Genomic DNA, 24,792 nt, shown 5'->3' on the forward strand with positions numbered 1-24,792 from the left:
CAGTAGAAAGACACTCGCTGCAGTACATTTCCTAAAAGAAGTCATTTTTATTTGGATGCTGATTGTGTTTGAAGGATTTTGATCTACGTTTATTCATACCCATTTACAATGAGCGTTCCGGGGAAATGGTGCTACTTCGGAGAATTTATTATCACGTGGCATGCAGGCAAATTACCTCAATTATTTTTTAATCCCGCAGCGGGCAGCGATAATGTATTACATTTTCTGGCATTTGCAAAAAGGAGACTATCCCAATTGTACTGCCATTTAAGGAAAAACAGATCCTTTTAGTTGTACTCAAACATTATTGGTCTTTCAGTTTATTTATGTATGATATTTACGAGAATAGAAAATTTGAATCAAGTGCTTATCTCCGTTCATTTGACCAAGAGCTGTGTGATTACGGAAAAAAAAATGTTTTTAGTGATACTGATATCACAGTAAACACAATTGTTCATTAATTTTAATATGTGTTTTTTTAATTAAAATATACAAACTGTTTCTACTATGCTAGTCTTGGCATCATGCAACTAACAATTATTTTAATAATCACTTAATATGTCAATTTGATATATTAGATTTTTTTAAAAACTTTTCATTTCTATCTCTTCATGCAGAAACAGGACATTGTAAATTGACAAAGCTACAAAAGTACAACAACAAACAAAAGAACACTAAGATTCAGTAATGTGCTTTTGTTTGTCAAGAAGACAAAAATGTTGATAATTTTTCCGTTACAAATGTTTTGTTTAGTTTACAGTTGTTGTTTTTTTCTACAAAATAGGAAAAAAGACTGTTACTTTACAGCAGGGCCAATCCAAAGTGCTGCAATAACACTCCCACGCTCAGGTGGAGTCTGAAGCAGTCAAACAGCCTGTTAATACTCGGTCTTGTTCAGCCGCAAATAAAGGCACATAGGCTTAAAACTAAAATACTACTTGTCATTCTACATCGATGGGGTTATGGAAGTATATATGGGAAACAACTCTTTACAGGTGGTGGGCTTATGGCTGTGAGTGAGAGAGCTGTGCGGAGACATACATTTGGGGGAGGGGGTGGGGTGTGAGTGGATGCATAAGGGAATGACAACACAGACTAAGACACATGTTCAGCCTTACTATGGTTAGGAGATCACTGGACTTGCGAAAGAAAGCTCGGTAAGATTTTATTAAATACTTTTAATACAGTCTATTTATGTATCTGTACAATGTCCGTCGATTTGCCACTTCCGTTTTCAAGTCTCGAAAAACAAGGGGGCCAATGTAATCTATTTTTAATCAATGTTTGTATTATTTTTATAAGCCAAAATCAAAGCCATGATTCATTTTCAATTGCCTAGCTACGATTGCCAAGAAACGAAATTTTTCAGGCAATAGGTTTTCAAACAATATGTATGTATGTAAGTTTTTGACCTCAAATAGTCATACGTCACTACTTCCCGCCACCGGCAGCGAGCGTATAATGACGATGAGCGCACTCGCTCGTTGTGATCGGAGAGACGACAAAAATAAATGGCATTGAAGCAGCGGGGGAATTGCATCCCCTCCATGATAAACACACACTCGTCGGCGCCCCTTCTCCCGCCTACACACCAAATTATGATGACAGTGACTGCTCATCCCGCCGGCTGCCGCGACGTCAACGCTGGCCCAGATTTCATCAGATTATACAAATGACATCATCGAATGTGTTTGGATGCCCTGTACAAACATGTTTGCGTTGCCCCAATGCCCGTGTGCATTTCAAAGCACTCGAATATCCTAATATTGTAAAAAGCACCCGAGTGCATTAAATAAATGGACTCGTAAAGGTAATAAAGCTGGCTTATTACAAAGGCTTTGGCGTGCCTGTTCGCACAGGGGGTGCATCTGCTCTTTTGCAGGCCGCTGAAGTCAACCCGAACGGCCATGTGTGCTTGTCCAGAAGAGACGCATGCACCTTGACATGCAAAAATTAGCCTCGCTGCGCTGCTTCCGAACTCAGGTGGCGTGACTCCTGTGGAGCCACTGTCACTGAAAATTACAGTACGGTTTGACGGTCCACGACGCGGCGTGAGCTTTAGCGCCGTGCCACGTTAAATGTATGATGTACAATTTATGTTTGGCAATTTAACATCTGACTGTGTCAAATACATAGAATCTGGAATGTACCGTATTGGATTTAATTTTTTTATTTTTTTTTTGCTTTATGGCCAAGGCATTTCTTATTCATACTTTGCCTTTACCTATTGATGACTGGTTTCATCATCCTCCACAGGACACCGAAAAGTGGAAATAGAGCTCCCATTCAGCCAGGGCCTCGATTTTAATATCCTGAGTTTTGACATCTTAAAACTTAATACTTTACTTATTTATCTGTTTTCAGCAATAAAACGTTAATATTTTGTAAAATAAAAAATTTGATATCTAAATCGGAGGTCCCCAACAACCAGTCCATGGATCAACTGCACACGATAAAATGATCCTGTGTGATTTTTTATAAAGGTCTGAAAGTTATTATGTCTTCGGGAAGGGGAACATGCCCAGTCAAGAGACAGGTGACGAGCCTACAACTACAAAAGAAAAGTTTTAACAGGCAATAGTGGGAGTACAACTTCAAATAATGATTTCTCGCAGTAAGGCCTTTGAGCGCTACTTAATAGCCGAAAAGGACCCACAAACTGACAAGGAATGGATTCTCTACCTTTCTCTACACTTTCCAGATTCATATTTTATGTGCACCTTATTTACGCCCCCTAGGTGCACAACAAAACTCTCAAGTGTTGACCAGTCCGTGGTGATACAAAAGTTGGGAACGCCTGATCCAAATTACTTTTCATACGCAATAAATAGCTTTAAAGGGACAGTGTGTAGACTGTTTTTCCTTAAAAAGGAATAAATTAAATTATTGTAAATTTCCAAAACCTGCAAATGAATGTGTTCTCAATGACCAACAGTATATTTAAAATATAAATGTACGTCTATTATCATTAAATTATAACATGGGGGGGTGTCACTTCTCCGGAGGCGGCCATGTTTGTTATTGCTATGGACAATCATAAATGCAGCACCAGCAGCACCTCCCGCTGCTATTCTTTTGAAAACAAATTTTGCCACTCGCTTATGAATATGACATCACACGTGCTCAAGGCTCAAGTAACAACCAATCGCGGCGCACTTCTGTTCGGTCATGTGACGTACGCCGTGACAGGTTGCGACCTGAGCCCAGACTGCACTTGATGACATTTACAGTCAACAGGAAGTGGCAAAATATGTTTTTAAAGGTATCAATTGAACATGAAAAATAATGTAGTTATGTAATTAATTGCAGACAAAATATTTACTTTGCATTGTTCTGACCAGCTCAGGTAGGAAGGCTCACCATTGACACACTACAGGAAAATAAATTTGGATAATCTTTCATTAAAAGAAGAAATCCAATAATCGGGCCCGCATTGGCTTTGATTGATAGGTGGGCAACCCCGCATTGAATAATAACCACGCAATTTAATCTTACACATACTACAGTATATATTGGGCCATGAAGCGTATTTGCTAATGTACAGCGCGTAGATGTTAAAAAGGGATGGGGCATGCCTCCACGAGTCCTGTCGCGTCGTGTGATTCATTTCCAAGTATTATAATGAGAGTCCTCCAGAGGCTTGGCTTAAAAGCGTTGCGGTTCATCATGTGTGTTTGCGCAGTCTGTCACCGCCTGCAGTGTGGCGGCACATCAGCGTGATTTTCAGCCATGATGCGCGCTTCCTACCCCCACATCCCCTTTTAATTCCCATTGATGTTTGCACACAAGCCAAACATATGCAAATATAAATTCTGCCCTCTCGGGCTCCAATTTATTCTTGGGTAATTTGCTAAGTATGCGCAGCAGATTTATTTTCACTTGGCAGCGGATACTTGCGTACCAGTAGGTGTCGTAGAAATACTACAATCGCCCATCGCCATAAAAGCGATAATTACGGCTGATGAAGCGTTCGAGGATCTTCTCTCGCTCATCCTATCGGAGTCTTGTGTTCGCAGCCATCCGGAGCTATTGGCAGGTGACGACCCTGACTAAGCCGTTTTCTGCTGCCTTTGCGCTCTTTTCTTCCGGCTGTTTGAATGTCCTCACAGATGCCGGTATTTCATGCTTTCGACACGCGGGCTTTCACTGTCTGGATGCCTGGCAGGCGTGGCGAGCATTTGGGGGAATGAAAACAAATAACGGCCTCTTCTTCACAACACTGTGCCAATTGCGCAATAAAAGCTTTAATGCGTTCCAGTCAGATTCCAAATTACACACGCCATCAATCTGCTCGAATTTGAGCATGTCTCTCTATCCCCGGCGCCCGATTCTTAGATGTCGCTGAACGATTACCCTGACCGATTATCCGAGTGTGTATTACAGTAGTTCTCGAACGGGGGTACTTTAGGGTATCAGTAAATGTCATGCTTTTTAATAACATGGCTGGAAGAGTCAAATTTTCCTTTCAAAATAAAAGCAAATTAATTGCAACAACAGCCCATTCATCCATTTTCTGTAGCCGCTTATACTAACTAGGGTCATAGGCTTACTGCTGCCTATCCCAGCTGATTTCAGGCAAAAAGTGGGGGACACCCTAAAATGGTTGACAGCCAATTGCAGGGCACACTGAGACTAACCATTCACGCACCCAATCACACCTACGGACAATTTAGTATGTCCAATACACCTGCCATGCATATTTTTGGAGTGTGGGAGGAAGCCGGAGTGCCCCGGAGAGAAAAACGCAGGCTCGGGGAGAACATGCAAACTCCACACAGGAAGTCCAAAGCAACATGCTAACCACTGCTCCACTAAGCTGCCCTAATTGAAACATGAAGCAACTAAATTGTGTTATAGCAACTCTTTGGAACAGCGAACAAAACAAACCCAAAATCTGGTAGTCAGGTTTGAGTGAATAAAAGAAAAGATGGACGATAATAAATATTTAGATGTCAAAAAACAAAGCATCCAATGAACGCACGTTGCTTTGAAAGTATGCGCACCTGTCATAAAGTATGCAGAATTCCGCGAGCACCTTGGCCAAGACGCCAACTTCAAAGCCTGTCTGAATAGATGCCAGGAAGTAAGTGAGATGAGAATGAATATTCGATAGTAGCGCAGATAAAACATTTGAAAATGAGCCCCAGGATCTTGTCGCTGTCAGGTGCATGCAGTCATTTGATGGTGCTGTCAAAACTACAGAAGCTAATGGTAAAAATCAAGTTAACGCATATGGACATTCTGGGGAAAAAAAAAAAAAAAAAGAAACTGCCAGCGTGGATAAAGTACAGATCGGATGTGGCAGTATAAGTCAGCCGCTATCGCCTTGGATCATTTATTATTAATTTCTAAATATCCACGGTTCAAAGTGAAGCAATTCTAGTCATAACACCCAAAGACAGGCACGCAAAACTTGTCACACACTTAAATAGGTTAACATTCAAAATATTGTAAACTGAGATAACCTCACTCAATTCATTTTCCACTGCCTTGAGTTGCATGGTACCTATGGGAATTGATTATTGCATGTGAAACATGATTTCTGTGGCTACAAAAAGTACTCATATTGTCAGCTGGGAAAAGTTCTTCCTATTGACTTCCCACAAATGTGATAAAAAAGCAACTCCTGCAGGCCATGACTTCATTAACGTTGCACATGTCAAGCAACTGTTCAGAAAGCTAAAAAAAGACAAAAGTGCTCACTTAGACACAATAGGGTGAACTTGAATATTTACTTTCTTTGTCTGTGTTGTAAAACAATGAAACTGGAGCCTATGGCTGTATTAATATTGAATGTCAACTGTTCCAACAGTATAAAAGGAAAAAGGCTAACTTTGCCAACTGGGGGAACTTTACTCCATTCGACTAGTCAGTGTTGTTGGTAGTTGCTGCGCTCTATGTGTTCATAAATACTGCATGTCAAACAACTGCTACAAAAGTAAACAAATACAGCGCAAACCTTCCCAATAGGGTGAACCTCACTGTAGTCTTTTTGCACTAGTCTATGGTATACATTAAAATTTTTGCTTTGATTCTTACTCATCCAATTGTTAACAAATTACAGAGGATACAGAGTTAATGTGCTAACCAAAAACCTTGGGAATCCATTCACCTTTGACTAGATATTGATATAAACTCACAGACTTAGTGATGCTAAACTTACATACCTGAGAGACTGCATAAACTTTTCTCAATTTACGGTAATCCCTCGTTTTTCATGATTAATGGGGACAAGACCCCCCCCCCGCCCCGCCATAGGTGAAAAAACGCAAGGTAGCTTCAGCCCCCATGGAATTTTCATGCATGTGCATCTGGGTACCTGAATATATTAATTAATTATATTTTACATAAGAGAAATTATACTGCAGTACTCATAGTTACTTAAATCTTAAAATATGATTAAACCTTACATAGTAACTATACTGTTATCCCTTCCCATCCCTTTGGCTGTAGTCTCACATATTGGCGCTGTGCCCTGAAATCTGATTTGTGTGAAGCCTGTGGCTGACCAAACATGATAATAATCAGAATTTACACTTGAAGCTCCAATTTATTACAAAATAAATCTAGGCAAGAGATGTAAGTTTCATGTGGGAGGCAGGCACTCCTACAAGAAACGTGATTTTTGTGTGTGTATATATATATATATATATATATATATATATATATATATATTATATATACACACGTGTGTGTGTGTGTGTGTGTGTGTGTGTGTGAGTGTGTGTTGGCGTGGCAACAAGTTGCATGCTGAGGTGCAGTGTGAGAGGCGCTGTCCTTGGTACTGAAATCTTTTCTGAAGCGGATATGAGCCCTTCCATTCATCTCCCGCTCTCTATTTGTGACAGCTCACATTCCCTGACTAAAAAAAGGGGAAAAAAAAAAAAAACGCAAAACCTCTCCCCTAAAATCTCTTGTACTGAACTCAATCCAAAACCACTTTCATTACGTATATCGAGATTATCTATCCTAAAAATCTGCGTCTCTGGAAAGGCTCAGTGAGAGCAGACATGAGTACTGACCTGAAAAAAATATAAATAATAAATAAATAAATATAGAAACCAATAACAGAACAGGAAGCCAGCTAATTCCATAACCGACCCATTGCTCAGGTCACAGACTGATCCCCAGCTGTCTGTCCATTTTCTGCCCAAAACCATGTAGGCAAAGCACTAACGACCTTTTTCCTTCCACACCAATTTAATTACTCACTAATTCAGCGCTAAATTCTGTCACACACACAAAAAAAATGTGAAGGTTGGGAGAAAGGACAAAAAGAGTGAAGGTGACATCACAAAGGGGTTCTTTGGGGATCCTCAATTCATGAGACAGTACACAACAGAAAATATGCTCCTCCTGGTGGCCAAATCGAGCATAAAAGAAGGAGCAGCACAACCTGAACTGCAGCATTAAATCTTAAAAAACTGCTTCATTCTTTACCTCTTTCTTTCCTTTATTCCTTTTTTTTCCTGACACGATCATCCACACGGACCTTGTCCCTAAAAAACACCTGCGGTGAGATAAATGAACGCCCCCTAACAACTACATTCATTCTGTCAAAATGAAGCAACCGACGACGAGCCATTAACGTGACAATGAAGAGTCAGAAAATGACATCTTGGCTAAGTAGAAAAATGGACCTTAACACATTTGATGGTACCTTCCGTACCAAAGGAACAAGCCTGAAAAGCCTCGCGATGTTCAACAGGATTGGTCAAAAATAGCCGTCTTTCCATCAGCGCCCTTTCATTCCGGATTTCTCAGACGAGACCAGCATCCCTTCTCTTCTCTTCTCTTTCCCGTCCTGCCTCTTAGGCATCTGTTGTGCTTTTGCCGCTTCATTTGATTACCAAACAGCATTTGTGATGCATCAGCACCATTAAAAGTGCAAAATAGTGCTAAATCTGGTAATGAGAGATTTATAATCCCAAATGTAGCCTAATCTATTTAATGTATATGCGCATTCAAATAGATTTCCCCCGAATCGCTGATCTGGAAAATGAATGATCAATTATTTTTAAATCTCAACATTAAGAAGCAGAAAAGCCTCAAAAGAAAAAATTGAAAATCGAGGCTGAGAGCCTAATAATAATGTATAAACGGGTTTTAGGTATACTTATACATTTAGAGATCGAATTCATAATCGGCGCATCGAGTTGGGAGGGGGGTTCTCTTTCCTGGGGGGGTCTTAGCAAAACATAATTGATAAGAACGGTTCTACAGCAACTCATTTAAGTACGAAGAAGTGTTGAGACTCAATTATTTGGGCCAGAATTTAAAATAATTAATTTTTAATAAAATATTTTAATTAAAGTTGTAAAACCTATATTGGGGGATTTTTTTAAAGGGGAATTTTCAAGTCATATTTTTTAATAATGAAATCAGTCATTTTATAAGATCTTAATTGATAAAGAAACAAGAAGAAACTAAAATACCACATGAGAAAATTTGGTTTTAAGGTATAAAGTTAGACTTATAAAATTAGGTTGTAAGCTTATGAGCCCTATAAAATTAACTACATATACATATATATGCCGCACTTTCCACATCACTTTCCATTTATAAGTACAATATTTTAGCTTATGCAACTCTTGTTACTTTTTTGTTGAAAAAAATCTGCACTCTGTTAAGATTCCTGTAAATAACATTTAGCATCACACATATAGATATTCTTTATCCTCTGTGAAGAACTGCCCCACTGAGAATTCAACAAAGGAGCCGAGGCTCCAGTTCTTTATACCTGTTTGTATGTCTTATACTGCCCCCAGGTGGCCAAGGTGCACACAGCAGAATGTGTTTTGTGAGTAAAGCACAACTAAATCTGTTCAATTCATTATTTTATTCGGTGCATCGTCGTATTTTGGCAGCGAGTCGGTACCAGGGCCAGAATAGAATTACACACCCATAAAAAGGATCCATTTATTATGCCCATCTTTACATTCTTTTGCAATTTAACTGTCACAGGGCTGTGACAGCGCTGCTACAAATATGCTAATTCTGAATTCTCATTGCACACAAGAGAGGTGTCAAAGATAAACTTTCAACAACCTCCACTGCCATGAAACCAAACAGAAGCAGGCGCATGGGTGTTAAATATCACATTTTGTCCCCTGTGCACTGGTTTGTGTGGATAAACAAGCCTGAGCGTCACCAGCAAGCATTCACTCATTCACACACGCAGTCGCCATCTGTCACGCCGCAACCTCGCCGAGCTCGCTTTCCTGCCGGGACACATGCTCGTTAATGAATCCATAACTTTGTTAGCACCTCATGATGGCGGTTAGTATGCCCGCCATAGCTAGATTGACCGCTTTCTAATGGACTTTATCGTGTCGTTGGAACGCGGGTCGAGACGGCGTGGTCGGTGACCTCCACCCGCGCCGTCATGGCGTCCATCTGCCCATGACTGTGCTGCGGCGCCAAACGTTTATGAAAACATGTTCCCAATGACCGTCACTTACAAACCTCGCGGCCGTTATGAATGACGCTTTCTCACACGCCAATGCTGTACAATTTCACACCAGCTGGCAGAAGATAATAAAAGGACTCCCCGGGAAGAAAAAAAAGGGAGGGGAGTGGGATATGTGCCGTCAAAGTACTCTCAAAGGATACCGAATGTGGGAAAGATACCCCGGGCAGGTGCAAAGTGAAGCATTGCACCAATAACAAAAGTGAGAAACTAGCGCAACCATGGTGACGAGGGGTAGTCTAAAATGTCCTAAGAGTGTTCCCAGTTATAGTGATTATTATTTATGGATATTTATTTACAGCTTTTATATTAAAATAGATACTGTATAGTACTGAAAACAAGCACTGACTACAATGTAGTAAAATACACAAACATCAGAGAGGTCGAAGGATTAGATTAGTGGCGTAGATTTAAATTTGGAGTCAAAAAAATGTTCCAAGGGAAAAAAAAAATCTATCTATCCGTTCCAATTTCTTAACCTCATAAAGGTTGCAGACTTCTAAAAGTTGTGTTTGGTGCACCCTGAACTGGTTGCCGCCAATCACAGAGCACACAGAGACAAAAGACCATTCGTACACTACACACCTGTAGGAGGAAGTCAGAGAACCCAGAGAAAACCCATGCAGGCATGGGGAGAAATGCAAACTTCAGCTACAAAACCAAGACCTGCACTTGAAACTACAAACTCCACATGAGAGACAAACGCGCTAACCAGTCTTTCACCGTGCTGCGCCGCCTCGAAATGTACAAAAACGAACACAAATTATATTAAGTCAAAGTTAACTGAATTACAGATGCTATTCATTTCAATACAAAACATGTATTGGATGCAAATGAGTTTGTATCAATGCAAAACTTTTACACATGCTAACATATACCAAAGGGAAATACCTGGCACAAACGAAAATGCTAACGAGCTAAACGCAAGGTAGCACTGTGTAACATGCTGAAGATAAGCACTAACATTAGCTAGCATGTTACACACAGTCACAAGTCGTTGGATCAAAAAACAAACTAATTTTGGGTATATTATCATAAATGACAACATTCTTACAAATAAAGTACAACTTACAGACACTCGCGGCTCAGATTTCACAGCAAGACAGAACAATATGTGTGTCATAGATCTCTCTCATGCTCTCAACTGCAGCTGCAACGTCCTTCCTCACTACAAAATAATAAATAAAATAATAAATAAAACATATTTGTTATGAAGGATGGCATATGAGGCATATGAACTGTTTGCTTCACATTTTATACAAAACTTCCTAAAAGGTGGCAGTTACATTAGCAAAGATCTTAATGTGAACTGAACTGCTCGTGCCACCTTGGACGTAAACTACGAGCGGCGGCGAGCTAATCAGATTAGCGGCTAGCACAGCAAAGTCGGCGCAAGGGGTTAAACTAGCCTCACGAGCTTTACGTTAAAAGACGGTCAGTTGGACTTTGTCAAGATCATCCCATCAAACAGTTGGATTAGCAGCCTGGCCAAAAACCCCTGCCCGGTGTTGACATATGTGATCATAATGAAGAAAACATATCAATTGTGGGCGGATGTTTATTGCTGCCGCAATTATCTTTCAAAAGGTATCGGGTGATTATGTAACATCTACCGTCACGGAGCGAACAATCCTTCTAGCGCTTGGACGAAGTTCCTTATTTGTGGGCCCTCGTGCCTGATTTAGCCAGCGCCTTGGGCCTGCAGCAAAAGGCTGTACTATGGAGGCCCATGTAAATGTCACTGTCTCTGAGGCGGAGCTCTGCCGAGCGTGAAATGAAATCTGGCAAGAGTTTTGGGGCTTCACCTTCCCTCGCACTTCGCCTATATAAACACCCGATGCACAATCTGGACCCCCTTCTATTATTGATGGCAAAGGATAACAAATCCTAGCCGCTTTACCGGAATAATTATGCCCCAAGCTGGGCTTGACTATCAACTAGAAATCGATTATTATGATTGCTGATGTGAAATCTTTAATAATCCGGAATAATCCTCTGGCTCATTCAGTCAAATCGGGATTACTGTATGTACTACATGTGTACTGGAGATTGTAACGTAAACAATGGTTATTAAACCGGGGTCAATGGTCCCATTAGGTTGGGGGTCCACAAATTGTGTTTTAGAAAATTTTGAGTTGGATCACTACTTGAATTAGTCTTTCGTACATTCCGTTTGGGCCAGTTAAAAGTTTTGATAAATCTGATGTCAACACTTGTGTGTAGCATTCCTAGCCACCTGCAGTAATTGCAATGATTATCAGAACCAGGGGGTCGGCAACCTTTAACATTCAAAGAGCCATTTTGACCCGGTTTCCACGGATAAGACAATGCTGGGTGCCGTAAATTATTTATTAAATCTTAAATGAAGATGTTTTTCAGGTGGTGTTAGCAGCCCTGTGCCCAGTAAAGACTTAAATTGACCCAAACCAGTGTTTGAATTTTAAATTTGGCTTGTCAAGTAAACGAATAACTGACAAGTAGACCATGGTTCAACTAGAGAATAAATAGCAGTAGAATAAATATTTAAATTTCTATTTCTTTCAGTGGTTTTTGTAAAAAAAAAAAAAAAAAGGCAGATGTTTGATGGACCATGGATCCCAAAGGCTCCAGAAAGATTTTTTTTTTTTTATTCTTGGTTCAATACAGCTATGTCAACATTTTGTGTTGCCAACCCAAGATTGAGCAAAATGGAAAAATAATGTAGCTTTTGTGTCTTTGTTGGTTTTGTATTGATGGTTTTGTATTGACAGATGAAGCAATAGTAGATGTCCTAATTGTGTTTATGTTGTCTTATGTCCTATGTGTGTGTACCATATGGTATAGAAAGTCCAATTTTGGGCGCACTCCTTTTACCATTTCCCGAAAAACAACCTTTAACATGCAGATTTTTCTATATTACTAGGCATAACTTATTTAGAGTCAAAGTCAAATCGAGCCTCATGAATACCAGGTCAAAGTCAAATCGCGCAGGTATGTCTTCAATTGTAAAATTGGCTGACGCTGATTGCGGTTTTGCTGTGACAAAGTTTTAGGCCCTGGAAGGTTCCCTCAGATAGGCTTAATTTAGTATAAAGTGGATTTCCGTTTTTGCTGACGCCACGTTGAATATGCAGGACGTCGTTGCGAAAGGTCGGATGAAAGCGAGGCCGCACTAGACGTATGGGAGCTTTGATAAAAGGATGCCAGAAGTGCAATCACGGGCGCTGACTTCACAGGGTGCTGTCAGCATCACTGTTATTTCCCATTCAAAAAGTGAAGGGATCAATTAAATGCCTGCCATGGCAAAATATTCCCTTTCATAATCTCCATTGTTGCCCCGACCCTTATCGCCTTCGTTCACCCCCCCCCACAACCAAGCGCTTAAAGTAGGGCTCTTCCTCAAATAGTCTCCTCGATTCCATTCCGAGCCGGACCTATTGGCGGCTTATCTCAGCCGACGGCTTCTTAAATAAAGCTCCTCGCTTTAAATAAACCCCTGCCACAGAGACTTTCTAGGATGCTTGGTCACATGACAGTCTGGTCCTCCCATGGACACTAACGTCATCAACGGCACTTGGGTGAAAGCTGAACGCCAAGGCCTGGCGATCATAATACTTGTCTCTCTTGTAAAAGATTTTGCAGAAAAGGAAGGAAGCGTAGATTTAGTTTTGTCAATAGGATTCAAGATTAGTCCTGAAGGTAGCGGCGAACAAAAACGGCGCATAAGTGACACGCAGCAGCTTTGCCAAACGACACTCTTGCCGAATGTAACTGTGATCACACACCCGCCCACCGCTCGACGGCCAACGTCGGTCCTCAGCTTCAGGGAGATCTTCGTCATAACCCTGATTCATCGAAGGTCTACTCCACAGCAATAACCGCCCAGTTATTTGACCCAACGAGACGCCGCAGTAGCTGCCGACGGGTCAAGTCAAGTTCGCCGGGGTTAAACGGACATGAATTCTGGGAATGAAGTCACCGTGCGGCTTTTATTGCCTTATAGTCTCGACCGCTCAATATGACTTCTCATGTATTCCGGAATCTTTATGAAGTCCTGTCAAAACTGTTAGATCCTGTCAGCATCTTTTCACGGGAGATGTCAGCCATCTCCACCGATCACTGTCACCCGAGTAGACAGGCCCTCTAAAAGCTTCCTCGAGCTTGGGTCTGCATGTAGATGCGAGCCTGCGGCTCCAGCGCGCAAACATGCAAACGCTGTTTGATGCAAAGAAGTAAGCGTAACAAAGCACAGAGCGGATTGCTTTTTCTAAATGCGTTTACACCGCTAACAAACTGAAAACTGAGTAAAAGCCAGAATCTTTACTTGGGTCAATGCTGCAGGAACTTCTGGAAGGACTTTTGTTTCCCTTGAGCGGACATCCACCGATAACTCCGTTGTCAATAAGGCCGACCCGTCGAGCGAGTCAGCGGGCAGTCGGTTTGCGTTTGGACTAACAAGCTTCACGTCTGCCTGAGTTGTGTAGCAAAAGATCACTTAGCATGCAGCGGCTGATTCTGGCACAGAAAGGACTATGCATGCGTCTTCGTGGGGTTGTGGCCAAAGGCCTCCCCTGGTGGATTGTGTAAGCCAACAATGCGAGTGGCCTTTCGCAGTCAGAGCATGCTCCAGTAGCTGGAAGGCAAACAAAGACGCTTGGCTTTCCTTTGCTGTCCCGGTGGGGATCACGCCGTACCCCTTGACAGTGCCGTCAGTATGTCTTTATATCTACAGAAGCGCTGACTACATCCTAGTGGATGGGAAATAAATATTGTGGCGCGGGGGGGGGGGGGGGGGGGGGGGTGAGCGCTAGCTTGAATGGCACGGCAGTTAAGTAGAACAGATCATAAGGTTTTAAAAGTTTTAGCAATGCGAAAGGCAGCCTGTTTGCCAACAACAGCCAAATGTCAACAGAGGCCACCATCCGAATGTTGGATTGTGTGCAATGGTCGCACAAAAACAGGTGTAGAGTCCCAAGTCAAGCCTGCAGGCATGAGCGCATATGAAGGGGAGCTGAGTAGGTAAACAACGCTCGACACCAGTGATGCAATAGCATGCGACTTCAAATCTGCTGCACACAGAGGAAAAAAAAAAACCCTTCGGCAGCTTAGCGCACAAGAAGCGCTGCGACCTCAGCGACTCTTCAGCTGAAGCCCGATATCAGGCTTTTTGGATGGCCTCCCAAATTTGTGTACGGAATACAGAAAAGTGTTGGCATCGAAGAGATTGTGCGGTCATGCCCTGATGTTCATCGTTCTTTATTTGCAAATTAATTTAAGTGGAAAAAATTAGCTTACTCTGGTTGATAGCAGAGATACATACTGTAACCATTTATATAATAATATATGTATGTATGTAGCACATTTTGCCCAGTTAATAGCTTTGCATATCTTGTTATGTGCTCACTCAGCTTTATAATGTGGATGATGCTTATTGACCTGGAATGTTTTTCACTTCACAGCTATCCATTTTAGAGAGTTAATAGTGTGAATTTGTTTACCTTCTAATTAGTCTGAGACCGTATGAATTTGAAGGTGTTTCCAAACGTTTGACCGGCAATGCAGGTATTCTATTCAAGTGTCCAAATCCCAAAATATTGGCATTTCTCTCCTCTATAATTGGTGTGATTAAATAGGGTTCATTTCCCAATCTTCATCTTCAACTCAAAAAATGTTCTGACCTAAAAAAAATCGGTACAATGCTGGTATCTCCTTGTTATTAATTGACAAATATATTCGCTTGTTGGATCCTAGATAATATATAAATGTCAATATCAGTGAGTGAGTTTATATGGGTAATTACAAATATTTTTAAAGGGGCTATTAGCTATTTATGTTTTCTTGCTAAAGACCTTGTGCCTTCCTAATAAACAGTGCAAATCCCCATGCAGGCTATTTAAAAAGACGTTGAAAGTATATGTTATAAGCCTTAAATGCCTAAAAAAAAAAAAAAGATAATCTCAAAAGGGAAGGGATTAGCACATTTATCTGAAAACTGATTCTCAGTTATGGAGAACGCGTAAGGCAAAGTGTTTCCACAGGGAAGTTCTACTCGCATTAGAGACGTTACAAATTGTAGCATGAAAAAGAAATGCAAGTTATTCCACAGGTTTCCTGGGGGTAACATGCTGTTCACTTGCTTGTTTTGGGGGTGGAGGGATTAAAGCAGACTGCTGACAGCTCCCGTACGAGCCATCTAAGTGTCTAAGTGTGCAGGAGTGGTGCAGGATGGAGTCCCTTCGAGCCAAATTGCTATAAACAGAAGATGTCCTGTTCTTCGCTATAGAGAGGAAGCGAGGCTGGAACTGTGACTTACTGGGCAATTAAAAGGCAACCAAAGAGAAGAAAACAGACCCGGAAGCGAGAGTATATACGCACTTGCTGACTCATCAATGCCGTCATCCCCGGCATTATTACAACACCACCGCGACTCGTAGCCTTCAGGTAATCAAATTTGAGACGGGACAAGTTTTGAGTAATGGCTACAGCATCCCTGCGCGAAGCAAAAAAACAATACTAATACCTCTAATAAACCTCAATTTGATTCAGTATGCATCCCTTTTAGAAGGTTTGTGCGGAAAATCACAAGAACGCACTTTTGTCAAGCGTCACCTAGTTGCCTCTTTGTTGTCAACATCGAGGCTACGAGGATTTTTTTGGGGGCGGACTTTGACGCATTATGAAAAGGAAAAGACGGCTTCACTTGTGTCCTTCAGCCCGACATGGATGTCGGCAGGACAGGGGAGAAACCGCGAAGGGCCTTCCAGAATGTGATCTCACAACAGTCATTACTTGGGGAAAGAACATCCCAAGTAAGACGATAAACAAATCACCTCCGAAGACTTCCATTTCAAACAAATTGGATGGGTCAGAAGATTGAAGTATTGAAACTTCTAATCATTTTATTGCTGCAACATTACTTTCAGCATGAGCGTCTACAAGTACATTGCCTCGCACCTGTCTCGTTTCCGTCCCGCCCCCTCACCCCATTACCGCAACCGTTGTTCGATATACGATGAAGAAATGCTTCGTTTTGTCATTTTAATAACACACACCATGTGTTATAATTAGACAGCCATGATCTGTGTAACCACTAAAGTCAGGGGTAGACTTATAATCGCGTTTTTGTAAAGTTCACCAAAATTGAAGGAAAAAAAGGAGGGGCTCAACTTATAAGCGAAGTTAACTTGTACTCTTGAGATATACTTGATGATAGAATAGAGGTAATAATAGAAATTAAGTAAGGCTAGAATAAGTTTTCAAATGCGATGTACGGTACCTCAATGTAAACATATTGTACTGGGGAATGATCAATTTGTATGCATAAACATTTAACTTAACTTGTATGCATAAACGTTTCACTTAATGTCGAGAATAAAGAATAAAAGGAGAATAAAATTACGTATTTAAAACTGTCTGCTAGCTTATTGTTGTGATACCTTATTGGAACCAACTGTTTATGAAAATGTGAACACAAACGGTGCACATAATATTAGTCAAATAGTCTTAATACTCAGTGAGGAGCTAAGAAAATATAATGCAATATAAGTATTCAGCATAAAATTTTGCTTTGCGGCGATCACTTGTTTTGTTTGAACAAAGTCGAACCTTTCATTTAACGTACATAAGACCTCTCTGTGTAGCTAGAGCGAGACGACCTTGACAGATAAGTGAGTTCAACACAGATAATTGTGTTGTCTTTGCCTCGCTTCTTGGAGTTCCTCCCTCCTTAGCCATAAGAATTTTTCTTTCACATGTCCAATTAGAGTCTCAGAACACAAGACTGCTCTGTTAAAACTTGTGTCTTTGAAGCATCAAATATAAAGAAACCCAAAAAGACAATTTGCTTTCCAGACTATTTCACTGATTTCGCCTAAATCCTGAAAAAAAAAGCTCCACACCAGAAGCTTGTACCGAACAGACATTCATGTGCAGCCATCCTATTTTATTTTTGTCCTTAAAAAATAAAAGTATTTTGTTGCTTTTCTAGGAACTTGGAACGGATTAATCCCAAATCCATTCATTTCAATGGGGAAAGATGCTTTGAAAAACAAATGTGGTCAAGCATCAATGGATTAATTACTTTCCTATGTAGACAAGGCTTTGGAGACATCAAGGACGTTGCAACACAAAACCACCAGAGTTCCCCAGCATATAATTATGGCTAGATTCCACAGGCAAAGGGTGAATTTACAAAGACTTAACTGCAAATATGTAGCAGGTTAATGAATGCGACTTCTTCCAACCTCAAGGTGTGTAGGGAGGTTGAGCTATAGCAGAGGACACACGAGAATGAGCTGCAAAAATAAAAGGGAAAAAAAAACGAGGGGATCTAATGAAGCAAAGGCAAAAGGTGGAGAGTTCGGCACAGAGCCCATCATTATCTGACAGGCAAAGACGCCACGGCAGCTAATAATGACTACGCCGCCACCATCGCCGTGCCCTAAATGTAGCGGGCGAGATCCTTAACGGGGATGGGATGGACTGCCGTATCTAACTGGCAAAGCGTGTTTAAGATGGGCGCAACAATCGTCGGAAGAGGAAGATCAACCGATTGTGGGCTGCTTCTTTGAGATTAAAAAAAAAAATGTCTGCCTTGCAGTGCTTTTCACCAGCCAGGAGCAGGCAAGAAGATAAAGTTAAAGAGGGAGTGAAAATCATTAAGTGCGCTTCTTGCTCCACACCTCATTAGTTCAAATGTTGTATGCGGCTCAGCGTTCCCGTTATGTATTGCTCCAAACACGCGCTTGCTCTTGCTAATCTACTAATGGTTTCTCCATACACGGCTGACCTCTTGGCCTCCGTCCTTCCTGGCATCCTTGAATCTTGCCGTAGTCAGAATAACAATTCCCCTACCCCATACACACACACAAATACAGTGGACACCCGAAATTAATCCATTCCGGAGTTGGGATCATAAGGCAAAATCGTCGTATGGCAGGTAATACAAATCTATCCTAATTAGCTAATGCGTATGAAACCGTAGGTAAAAACATCAAAATGTTACATACCTATTAAAAAGTAGCAACAAAATAAGTGCTACTTATGTACATTATTAGATAACATCATGAACAGAAAAATACATAAAGGAAAAATGAACTTTTATTTCCCTTTGGAGAGATGTGACTAGAGCTATTTACGGCCATATTCCCTCGCCAAGGTAGCCTAGCCTAGCCTAGCCTAGCCTTCTTTGGATTTCTTGATTATCTCCAGCTTTGTTTACATACTAATTGTATTATTACTTCTCTCTTTAACATCATCAGCAATCGTCAGACCCATTGCTAATCAATTAATGTTGGAATTAAGCACTAAAATGCCTAATAAATACAATATTGTAAGCATCTTAGTGACACCGTGACGCCAACCAATAGCAGACCAGCATTTGTGACGTATGCAGTGACACACGTAGTGACGCATGAACGTGGTGCAACTCGCACAGTCATATGCAGGCACGCTGACCGCCAAGATTCAATTTCGCAATTGTTGTTGATGCCGTAAAGCGGGGAAAAATGCCATAACCAGGGGATGAAAAAACTTTTATTAAAATTTTTATTTTATTTTATTTTATTAAAAAGTATTCTGCTTTGAGAAAAAAACGTAAGACACGGACGCCGTGACTTGGGGGTCCACTGTACAACGATTCCTCAACATGTGCCATGAGATCATCAAGTGTGCCACAGGAAAATATATCATTATACTTACCGTACTTTGAGTACGGTATAAATTGAGTTTTGTTTTTTTTCGTACATTTCAACCCCTGTATCAGATAGTTGAAATAATCGCATGTCGAGACCAGACGGCTTATACTCGAAAAAGTACGGTAATTGGATAGAAAATAATTCTGTTACAACAAATGATGTATCCTCCAGCTTTACGTTAGGTGTGTGGTGAAAGGTAGACCAATTAAATGGCCACTTTCTGATGGTTGAACAGCTGGAGAGTCAGTTTACAGATGTGATGCTGATGAATTTCACAGGTTACTACTTGTGATGGCGAGAAACTCTCTCATTGCGCAAGGCAATTTGCAAGAAGGCTCATTGGTGCGAGAAGCCTGAATGAACTCAAAAGAAACGAGGAAGAGGAAAGAAATAGGACAGCTAATCGACACTCGTGTTAAGATGGAGGATTAAGAAGAAAACCAGGGCTGTCGGGATTGGTCAAACAGGTGTCTCTTTGCATCCATGTTTCTTTTCTTGTAATCTCTTTCCAAACATAGTCAGGTTTAAGTTAAGTTTGTTTTGAAATGGTAAAAAAATGGATAGAATGCACCACAGCAATTTGCGAAAGCAACCACAATCTAAAGAAAGAAAGATCTGATTTGAGCGAAAAATATTGTCACACAACTGATCCCCATTTTGGAACTTTTACAAAAACGGCCTCCTTAAGGTCTCGGCTTTCATTCACAATCAGCCAAAAACTTTCAAATTGTAACCAAGGTGAATAAAAATAAACGATGCGCACCAATGAAAAATGTGTGTACCAAAACTTTAAAAGTGTTTCTCAAAACCATCGTATTAATTTATTAACTTAAAGACTTATTTACTTAAGTCTCCATTTGAAATACTGTCACCGCCTCCCCCCAAAAAAGGACAAATTACTATTTAGTAAGTACACGGTATCGGCAGACCATCGGCATACAGTGACTGGATGCAAAATAATTTAAGCAGGACATCCCATCTCAAATGCGTAGGTGAAGAAACTCAAGCACACCTTTGATCTGGAAACCTTTCCAGGTTATAAACCATCATCCATATCATAAAGCCGACTGACGGTGCAATGCTGTTATCTGGGTGAAAGACATCATTTGAAATTACCGTTAATATACTTCGCCAATGCTTTCGCAGTCCGTGAGCGTCACCCAAAAATTTGCAACAATGGAGCAATTAATTTCAGTTATTGATTGCAATTTTGCGGCAAACGAATCAGACTTGAACCGAATTAAGGGTAGCCATGAGTGCGCAAGTGTGAAAGCACCTTCACTCTGCATCTGACCTTTTCAACAAAGCTTGAGCCTCCCCGCTGACTTGCATTATCCCTCCGCTGCCTATAATGAATTCCCTTGCACAGTGTAATTAAGTCTTTGACGATACTTGTGGCCTCTACCCTAACAGGCTTGTGAATCTCACCGCATTAAGTGGAAAAAGAAACAAGAATGATGCGAAGGTGAGCACAGGTTGATTAGATGCATTCGTCTTTGCGACATTATCACTTTACATTACGTGGATATGAGGGGAAAAAAAACTTTCATGCAATTCATAAGAATTGGAAAAATAACCTGCAGTGAATTGCAGTGACATTTACGCATGCACACTCGCACTGAAAACGGTTTGCGCAACAATCCCAAGTGATGTGAATGGAGAAAGCGTGTTGAACATTTTGCGCATTTGGTTGTCTTACCTGGGCAACGCGGCTCGGCGTCTGTCTGGTAGGGAGAAAGCCCTGCGCGATATTCCTTGGCCGTGAGCTGATTGCGGCGTGGATGCGGTAGTGGGACGTCACTTGTGTGGCCGGGTCCAACACGCCGTCGTAGTGTCCCCCAGCATCGCTCCGTGTGTTCGGCTGCATAGGCATCACGGAGCATGTGTGTGAGTGTGAGTGTATGTGAGCGAGAGAGAGAGTGAGAGAGAGCGAACGCAAGCTGCACGAATGGGCGCGAGGCAAAACCTGGCCTGGATTTCATGGCTTCGAACTCAGCGAGACTGACCCATGGAAAATTAACTTTTTCTAAAAACTCAATTGAAGAGGGAAATGATGAGGTTTTTTGACCTTGGCATTTTATCACTCCAACCCTCAGAGTACAAGTCCACCTCACTTAAAAGTCGACCACCCCTTCGATTTGGGTGAATTTGACAAAAACGCGATTACAAGTCTACCCCTAATTTTAGTGGTTACAGAGATCATGGCTGTCCAATTATAACACATGGTGTGTGTTATTAAAATGACGAAATTACGGTACTTTTAGACAAATTTCTTCATTGCATATCGAATAACATAGTGTTGCGATTATGGGGGGCGGAAACGAGACAAGCGCGAGGCAATGTGCGTGTGCGCGTGGACGCAAATACTGAGAAACTCATGTAAACTCACTTTAAAATAATCTTAAGTTTCAAAGCTTTATTTTTTGGACACAGCTGAATATGAATTTGTTGAAAAGCCCTAAATGTCATCATCATTATTTGACACGCCAAATAGCTCCTGCCATTGAACTCACGGACATCCTAGTCTTCCTTTTGGTCATTTGTTCAAACATTCTCGCGACTCTTAAACCGGTAGTCACCTTTGGACCTGTCCAATTTATTTGAAATGGAGGTCTTCTGAGGTTATTTGCTAATCATCTTCTTGGGATGTTCTTCACTCAAGTATGCCGGCTTGTTTCAAGCACACGTCTAAGGGCTGAAGGAGACAAGTCAAGCCGTCTTTTCCTTTTCATGATATGTCAAAGTCTGACAAAAAAGTATCCACACAGCCTCGTTATTGACAACAAAGAGGCAATTAGGTGACGCTCTAAAAACGGATGCATACTGTATTGAATCAGACATATACATAATAATTTTAAGCCTATAAACTACATGATGTTACTTATTTTGCATTAAAACTAATTTTATTCAAACACAGACATGTGGAAAAAATGTATTTTTTGATTTATGCGGTTATAAGTCAACCCCTCCAAATATGGGGGTTAAAAATGAGGAAAAAAAAAAAAACTCGACTTGTACGCTGAGAAATACGGCAAGTCAAGGGTTTCAAATATAAACAGTAAATTAGTTTCTGGTGTGTGTGTGTGAGACTTGTGGCTGCACAGGGCAAATGCCATCCATTCCATCACCCAAAAAAATAAATAAATAAAATAAAATGTAACCATGTGTATTTAATTAATAAAAATAGCAATATATTACTGTGCTTCATTCAAACATACAATAATTACTTGAGTTTCAAGAACCCGACACCACCATGCCAAACCCTAAAGGTCATGCCAAAGCCTAAAAGTAAGCAGAGCTGCAGTTTTAGCATAAAAGTTGGCTCAATGTATTAGCATCGATGCATCCTCAAATATTCAATAATTTGAATGGAGAGGATACTCTTGAGTGCGAATTAGTCTTTCTTTTTGATTAGTTATATTGCATGTCAGTTGTGTGTCTGTGAAGGTTCCCACACACTTAAATCCTGAACATAAGAGCTGAAGAGGCAGCAAGGCACATGCCAGATACATTCACGTAGGATGAAACATGAATGTACATGTGAGAATAAGTGTGTTGTTTATTTGGGGAAGGGGGTACTTCAACTAATTTTATCGCTGGCAGTCAATCAAGATGTTGCGTGGATATGTCAGGCAAGTAAATAAAGCCCGTCAGATTCAACAAAGATAAGCAGACGCTAAAACGTCCAAAGCCGAATTATTTCCTGTTGTTGTGCGATGACTTTTACCATAATGAATCCCAAAGGACACCAAGGGAAGCATCACGTTCCCCTGCGGTAAATGTTTTCAGCGCGACCCTGAAACAACAACACACTGTGGCTTACTTACAATTCAGTCGAGCCCGAGGAGCTTTTCCGTCTCGCCTGGGGGGAGCTGTTTCTGTGATTGCCCCCCCACTCCCAGTTTGTGTTGTGAATCCTGGGGAAAAACACAATCAATCATTCAGCTTTCAATAGACATGCTGTTGCTCCTTCTAGAGGCAGGATAATAAAGCTGTACTAATGTGCACCAGTTATTCTTTGCAGAGGATAAAGAATACATGCTCTATCTACATGTACATAAATTCATACATTTCATTTCTTTCGTATGACCTGCACAGTATTGACTCTTTCACATTCTATTGAGTAAGTAAGACAGTGGTTCTCGAATCGGGGTTTCTCAAGGAAATTGAGACAGGAGATGTGCTGTCTTTCTGAACAGCACATGTGAAGAAATTGACAATAAACTTGACTTTGACTTTGACTTTGATATCTGCAGCTATCACCAAATCAAATGTAATGCAGTTACAGGAACAGAATAGCTTTCTTTTCAAAATAAAGGCAAATTAATTGGATCAAGAAGCCACATTGCTAGGTTGTGTTATAATGACCCCTTTGCAAAGTTTGCATGTTTTTATATTTTTAAATTTAATGTGGAATTGTTATGTCATTAGTGCATAAATATATATTAGCGCTCTGGTAAGGGAGGTGTTGGCAAAAAAAGAAAATATTTCACAATGGTTTAGGCCAGTGGTTCTCAACATTTTTTCAATGATGTACCCCCTGTGAAATATGTTTTAGGCTAAGTACCCCTTAACCAGTGCAAAGCATTTTGGGGTTAAAAAAAAAAGACTTAAAACATGCCATCAGTGTCTGATTTATTAAACTTTAGAACTGTTGGGATCATAGATGAGATCTGTTATCAAAAAGAAATAACTTTCTTATTCATAACTATTTGTCCGCAACGTAAGTGTTGACCCTGCTCAGAAAAAGAAAATACTGTATATATATAAATATTTGTCAACAGAAAAATATTAAAGAAAAGCATCCTATTTTGAGATCAGAGATGTGTTCACTAAAATAAATCATAAACTTAATTATTAATAAAAACTTGTACACAAAAAAATAATCAAGATAGTGTCAAGGGTCAGCCCTGCTCTCAAAAATAAATCATTCAAAATAAATATTTGTCCACAGCAAAATACTCAACTTAAAGCGTCTTCTTTTGAGATCATAGTAGAAATCTGGTGACAAAAATAAATCATTGACAGGTAACGAGAGGATCATTCTAGTATGGGGGAGAATTTTTTTTTTTGTTTTGTTTTTTTTAAATAATGAAATTGAATAACCTGCTGAATAATCACGTTTTATGTACTTGTATTGTATTGAGTACCCCCTGGATTTCCATCATATACCCCCAGGGGTACGTACCCCTACGCCCATTTGAGAACCAAAGGTTTTAATTAACTCCTATTAACACAGTAAACATTGAAAAAAATCTCTGTAGTTCCGCTCCTTCTTTTCCATCTATCTCACGCTCAGCGTGCAACAGCCAGGAGTTATCTATAATTCATATCAAGGATGGTAGTTGAAAACATATGAAAGATGACATAGAACTGTTGCATTACATGGCTGTCATGTTTTAATTGAATTAGCCTTGAACAGTGCATATTGTTGCATTGTTTGTAAGTAGTTGAATATCACCATTGAGGCCCTTGTTTGGCATTGACTGGCGCATACAGTGCACTGACTTTCTCAGTTTATAATTACTTCCTTGTTTATAGTGAAGCTTGTGCAGGAGACGAATGAATAATGAATGGCCTCACCTTAATAGAGATTCCAAGCTGCCACACAGAGACATCAATACTGGCTCAATTAATTGTGGGTCCCAA

General features: G+C 40.6%; 1 protein-coding gene across 1 annotated transcript in view; it reads right to left on the minus strand.

Annotated features, from left to right (window-relative positions):
- Positions 1–23,071, minus strand: part of dlgap1b (discs, large (Drosophila) homolog-associated protein 1b) — an 89,305-nt gene extending 66,234 nt beyond the window's left edge. The window contains exons 1-2 of the mRNA XM_088402393.1: positions 22,971–23,071; positions 20,843–21,004 (exon numbers count right to left, since the gene is read on the minus strand). The gene's annotated coding sequence lies outside the window, so the exon portion shown is untranslated. The remainder of the gene's footprint in view (positions 1–20,842; positions 21,005–22,970) is intronic.
- Between the last annotated feature and the right edge of the window lie 1,721 nt (positions 23,072–24,792).

This window comes from Hippichthys cyanospilos, chromosome 19 (genome assembly GCF_059441005.1).
Source record: "Hippichthys cyanospilos isolate Australia breed blue-spotted pipefish chromosome 19, RoL_Hcya_1.0, whole genome shotgun sequence".
In the NCBI taxonomy this organism is placed as follows: domain Eukaryota; kingdom Metazoa; phylum Chordata; class Actinopteri; order Syngnathiformes; family Syngnathidae; genus Hippichthys; species Hippichthys cyanospilos.